Raw genomic sequence first — 6,278 nt, forward strand, 5'->3', positions numbered from 1 at the left:
GGCACCAAGGACAAATGATCCAAATCTCAGCCCAAGAGCACAAACCCCGTGGGCTGGAGAGAGAAAAACAAGGATGGGACTGCATGGGCTGGAGCTGGAATTGGACAATTAACTCCAATATGCAAATGGAGCAGAACTTATAAAATGAGAGACCCCATGACCAGTTGTCCATTTTGTGACCATTTTGGTCCCTCTTGGGTGCAGCCCTGGCTGGGCTCTTGTGCTGCCCAAGGTGGATCCATTGAGGCCTCCTAATAAATCCCTGCTTTATTCTTCAGCTCTGTCCACCTCTGTTCTAGGCCAGCCTGCACAAGGCATCCTGAGAGGAGAGGAAAGGCAGATCTTGGGGAGCTCTGTGACTGCTGGAGCTGAGAGCAGCTTCCCAGGATTCCTGGACACACATTCCTGATCTCCTGTGTCTGCCACTACAGACTTTTCAGGCTGTTATTGCACAGTCCTGAGGTCACCTCAGAGACTTTTTGTTGTCTCCACATCGCCAGGAAAGAAAATCTTTGCCAAACAGGTACAACACACAGCACGAGGGTGGCACCCTGCATCCAAGATCACAGCAGCACACACAGACACTTGATCCTTTAAAATTCACATTTAGACAAACCATGGTTTCCCAGTTCCTGGAAACCACATCAGCTTCTAGGGGGATGCTGCTCCCTCAGGGTCAGGTCAGCCAATTTCCTGCCTTGCAATCCCTTTGGGAATACTGCAGGCTGTGCCTGCACACAACAGGAGCAACTGCAGAGTCTATCCTGAGGACCACCCTATCATAAAAACTATTTCAGACTCAGTCCACCTGCAAGTTATGGAAAGCTGCTCTTCAATAGTCTGGCTTCTCCAGACATCTTGCAACACTCCAAAAAGCAGAATCGGGGCATGCTCTAGGTAATAAGAAGCAGTCTTGGCTCCCAGAGCTGCCCCCCTGGAGAGGATCTGGCAGCCACCTTGCCATGGGGAGACTCTTTGCTGGAACCCTGGATGCTGAGAATTTGAGACTTTCTGTGTTAAAAGGCACTGACCTCCAAGAGAACACCACATGTGCCCTGGGGTTGTGGAGAAGGCTTCTAAAATTGAATTATAGGACTGAGATTATAGGTGTGGAGTTTGAATAGAAGTGTGCAATATCACAGGGTGGAAAACTCAGAGTTTAAGGGTTTAGCATACAGTAACATATATAAAGCAAGATGGAGGTTTTAGGGCCATGGCTGGTCCTTCTTCTCACCTTCTTCTCCATGGGTTTGGGTGGTATTGGATAAAATACCTTCTTCTCCATTGGTATTGGGTGGTATTTGGGTGTAATTGGATAAAAAAGTCCACACTGCGGGCACAGGTGGTTGGTTGTTGGGTCAAAAGTAAAAATAATTAAAGTGTCATTTCTTAATTAGATAGTTTTTCCTTAAAAGACCTTGTACAGCTAAATACAGAACAGCTTGTTGGTGAAATACTGCAGAACTCATGGCCTGTAAGACTGTGACATAGATAACACCCCAGCACCTTAGCAGGAAGGCAGCCCCTTCACCCAGGGTGAAGCTCCTAACAGCTCCCACCAGTCAATACCTCCAGCATGAATTATTAATCCCTGTGTCATCCAGCCTCAGAAGCTGACACATCCACACCAGCAGCAGGAAGCAAGCTTTTAGCAACACTCCCTTGTCAGCAAGTCTTGGGGCTTTAGCTGCTCACAGTGACCCCAAGATGTGTTAGAAAGTCTCTTTTCCCAGCCCAGCACTGAAGAAGGAGTCAGAGCTCTTCAGTTCTTGGACTCAAGGTTGTTTATTGTTCCTGATCTATAAAATTCTTTCTCCTCTCCAGCCAAGGTCTGCTCAAGAAGACAGACAGAGGCACTCTGCCTGCCCAAGGGCACTGTTATCTCTTTATACTAAAAACTACATGTACAATATTTACAATAGCTTCCCAATCCCCATCACCTGTGTTAGACAGTGAGCTTCTGCTCTAAACCAATCCAAAAGTGCCACCATCACTCAGAAGGTGGAGGCCAAGAAGAAGAAGGAGAAAGGCTGGACATGCCCAGATTCCTCCATCTTGCCCCCTGAGCCCCCATTCTAAAAACCCAAAAAATCTATTTTTCACCCTGTGACAAATTCACCATCATTCTACTTAAACTTTCGTGGCTGGTAATTCTTCATATAAGGTTCGTAATTTTTTTTTTTCCAAGGGCTAAATCAAAGGCACAGGGTCCTGGGCTGTGTGCCAAGGTCTCTGAGCCCCCCAGGCAGGGGCTGGAGCCCTCCAGGGCAGCCAGAGGGATTTCCTGGGTTCTGACAAGCAAGCCCGGGTGAACTTGCCAGGCTCTTCCTGGCAGCCCCGTGCCGAGCTGCTGGGAACAGCAGGAGGGACCCGTGGAGCTGCTCCTGTTCCATCCCCAGCACAGAGCTCCCAGCTCCAGCTCTGTGAGCTCAGCACATCCACCTGTCACAGGAGCCACTCGCTTGGAAAATTATTCTGCTGGAGCATCACCGAGGACACCTTGCCAGTGAAATATCAGACAACATCAGGCGGTGTTTACCTGCTCCAGTGCGGATACTACACATTTATTATTTACACTTTGCAGCGTGCTTTTGGAGTTGTGTCAATAAGACTGAGGGTTATCAAGTGATCTGTTTGCAGTCAGTCAAAAGCTGCTGTGATTCCCAGGGAATTCCAGGACAAGGATTTGCCTTTTTGCATTGGCCTAATCCACAGCACGAGACGTCACCAAGATATTTTCTGAAAAATCCCTACGCCAGGATTACTTCTCCTGGGAAGCTGAGAGGCCTCAGAAAAGAATGAAAACAATAATTATCTGATTGCTTGGGAATGTGGTCTGGAGATCCTTTACCAACAGGTGCATCTTTGATTGGTTCCATGTGAATTGTTTTTAATTAATGACCAATCACCATCAGCTCTGTCGGACTCTGAGTCAGTCACAAGCTTTCATTCTAATTCCTTCCTAACCTGCTTATGTATCCTTTCTCTTTCTTTAGTATAGTTTTAGTGTAGCACTCTTTAAACTTAATATAAGATCATAAAATAATAAATCAGCCTTCTGAGAACATGTAGTCAAATTCTCATCTCTCACCTTGCCTGGGGACCCTCCCAACACCACAAGAAGAGGCTGAGGGTCTGGAAGATGTTGGGATTTGTGGGACCTCAAACTGAGTTTGTGTCCCTTGCCTTGTCTGCTTCCTGCACAAGGGTTCTCCAATGGGAACCAGCCCCAAGGGAAAAAAAAAGGCTCCTGAAATGATGTAACAATAAAGTGTAGATCTTCTCCCTCAGTCCCAAGCATTTGAAGAGATGGTTGGGTGGATGCAGCTCATCCAGCCTGGAAAAACTTGGGAGAGACCAGCTGGGCACTCCCTAGACACAGGGAACACAGATGGGTCTGGAGAGTGTGTCATGGCTGTCCCACCTGCACATGTCACCTCCTGTCCTAGCCAGTATTTTCTCCCATCCTTGCTACTGTCTTCTGTCAGAGGTGGGGAAAACAATGAGAACTTCCAGCTCAGCCAAGGCATAAGCTCATTATCCCCCTCACTAAGAGTTTCTTAACAGTAAATTTAGAAGTATCTTCCATGGAACCTATCTTTAGAACTGCTTCTTGAAATTAAATTTTACTCTAGAGCTAGAAGGACAACCTAAACCAAGCCATTCTCACATTTTTGATTACCAGGAGTGCCTTCATAGTTCTGGCTGAGAGACCAAAGCATCCAGCCACACATCCACACAAAGCCACCAGCTACTTTAGCTGCCATGATCTGCTGCAAATCCCATTTCCACAATAGGAAATATTTAAGATTGGGTTTCTGAAAAGCCCCTTTTTCATCACTTCTTAAGCTGGGCTAGTTCTGGTATTCAGCCCAGCAGAGATCTGAATTCTTGGCCTAGTAATGAGTGCCAAGGCAGTTGTTTTCATCTTATTCAGTCAACAAGAACATGGAAATCAATTTTTCCCAATCTCAGTTATGGCTAGAAATCCATTCCTTTTAGGCCAGCTACAGAATTAATCTATTGAATGGTTTGCAGGCGTTTTGCTGACATACAAACATTTGAAGAATACATTATGCTTTCCCCCTCCTGCTATAGCATTAGTGCTTTTTTTCTTTTCCTTCTTTTTTTTTCCTGTAAACATCTTTGTTCGGGAATCCACAAGACAGGATGTGGAAATGCATGTCTGCCTCACAAACAAGCCTCGTGTCTGCAAAGTTTCTGCACTGAAATCCTCAGAGCTTGGTGGCTTCAGGCAAAGAGCAAAGGCTCCTCGTGCTGCACCAGGTGTGCCAGCAGCACAAAGCAGGGGCTGAGCTGCCTCTCCACAGCCAGTGCTGGACAAAGGAGCAGCAAATTTAAATGAAATAAATTACAGAAATTCCAGTTTCAGTGGAAGCCTCGACCTAAAGAGCTGCCAGTCTAACAATTAGTCTCCTCTGCTGGCTGCACAGCATCTGGATGTGAGTGTAAAAAGCCATCTCAGAGCTACCACTGCAGCAGAGTCATGCAATTCTGTCACCCCAAAAAGGGGGTGCTTGGCCACAGTTTGTTCTCTTCTCATAGAAAAGAGAATCTCATCTCTTTTGGTCATTACTTTGGGCTCCAGAAAGTTTCTTGCCCTGTTCTCAGCAGGATTGAGAGACACTTTGCAAACTTCTGGAAGAGTTTGTCCCACTTAATGACACAGCTTTTAATTTTTATTTTAATTTTTCCCCATTTTACAGGCAAAATAGAAGCAAATGGAAATAGAAGCAAATTTCTTTATTTCATCAGCATAAGCAGGTCTCCTTTCAACACTAGACCCTTTCCAATTCCCAAAGACTTGTTCCCCACCCAAATCTGGGGATACGTCACCCTCCATTCCAGTATCTGCACTTACTCACAAGGATCTAAATTTCCTCTTGTCCAATATCACAGCTTTTCCCCACCCAGACTCCAAATATTGGGATTGTTTGTAAAACTTTCCACAGGTGATGTATTTCAGGCCAAAGGCTAAGATTTGTTTTAAAATGTTCTTCACAAAATTTGATCTGGGCAGCAATATCGAAATGGTTTTGGAAGAACAGAGAAGGATAAAGCAATTATATCCCACACAGCAGGACAGCAGAAAGTGAGTGCATCCATCTCACCACAGCTGTCCTTTCTTCCTGCAGCAATCTGAACCCAACAGACTGTGCAGGTCTATTTCCCACTGTTGGGGAGGGCAGAGCAGGTATTTCTGAGTCAGAAAATACTCCCTGTACTATACTGTGTTTGTCTGACCAGAAGGGACATATCTAGCTATGAAGATTTGATAGCCCTTCTTGCTTACCCACGAAAAACCCCACTGGCTCCAGGGCCACAGGGAGGGAACAGAGCTGCTCCACAGCTGTCCCCACACCTGGACATCCCAGTGATGCAGGCAGCAGTGAAGACCTCAGCATGTTTACAGGACAGCTCCTAAAATGCCCCAGATACAACCTAGGAATGAGAGCAGCACAACAGCACCAACCACACAGCAGCCATTCCTATGAGCTCCAAAATTTTGGAGCCTACCCACATTCCAAAAGATTTAAAAAATTCAAAATATTCTGTGGACACTGCCCTTAATGCCTAAACAGCACTACATTCACCTGGAGCTTCACATTGTCCACTAAGATCTACCCTAAAGAGCTCTCAAGCTGCCCATGAAATAGATGTTTGAACCTATCACAAAATCAAGGTGCCCTCCTTCCACCAGCTGATCTTTCCCCTCTGTTTCTGTATCATTCACTTGCTGGGTTGAGGCTAAAACAATATATTATAAACATAGATATTATATTTATATCTAATATATATATTGAAGCTAGGAGCAAGTCTTCAGAAATGGATTTATCTCAACAGCTCCCAGCACTTGCAGCAGCACATTTACTCAGGAGCCCTCTGCATGGTCTCCTGCTGCTACCAGCAAGACTTGGTCAACAGGTGAGTCCCTCCAAACAGCACAAAATAGGTCAGTTCTGACTATTTCTTGCAAGATTTTGTTGCCTGCAGCAGGATATGGCCACCAGTCATGAGCAGGAAGGCAACCACACCATTCTGAGAAGCAATTCCTGTTGCAGGGAGAGCATTGTGCACTGCCTGGAGGGGAGCAGGGGGTGCTCAAGGACTCCTTTGTGCCGCCACACAGCACCACTGGAGAGCTTCCATCAGGTTCTCTCATCTTGCCAGGGCATCCAAGACAGATCCATAGTAACTGAATAATCAATTAATCCTCCTGTAGAGCTCCATTTACATAATGAAAACGCAGCCTCCCA

Source organism: Serinus canaria, chromosome 8, assembly GCF_022539315.1.
Source record: "Serinus canaria isolate serCan28SL12 chromosome 8, serCan2020, whole genome shotgun sequence".
NCBI lineage: Eukaryota > Metazoa > Chordata > Aves > Passeriformes > Fringillidae > Serinus > Serinus canaria.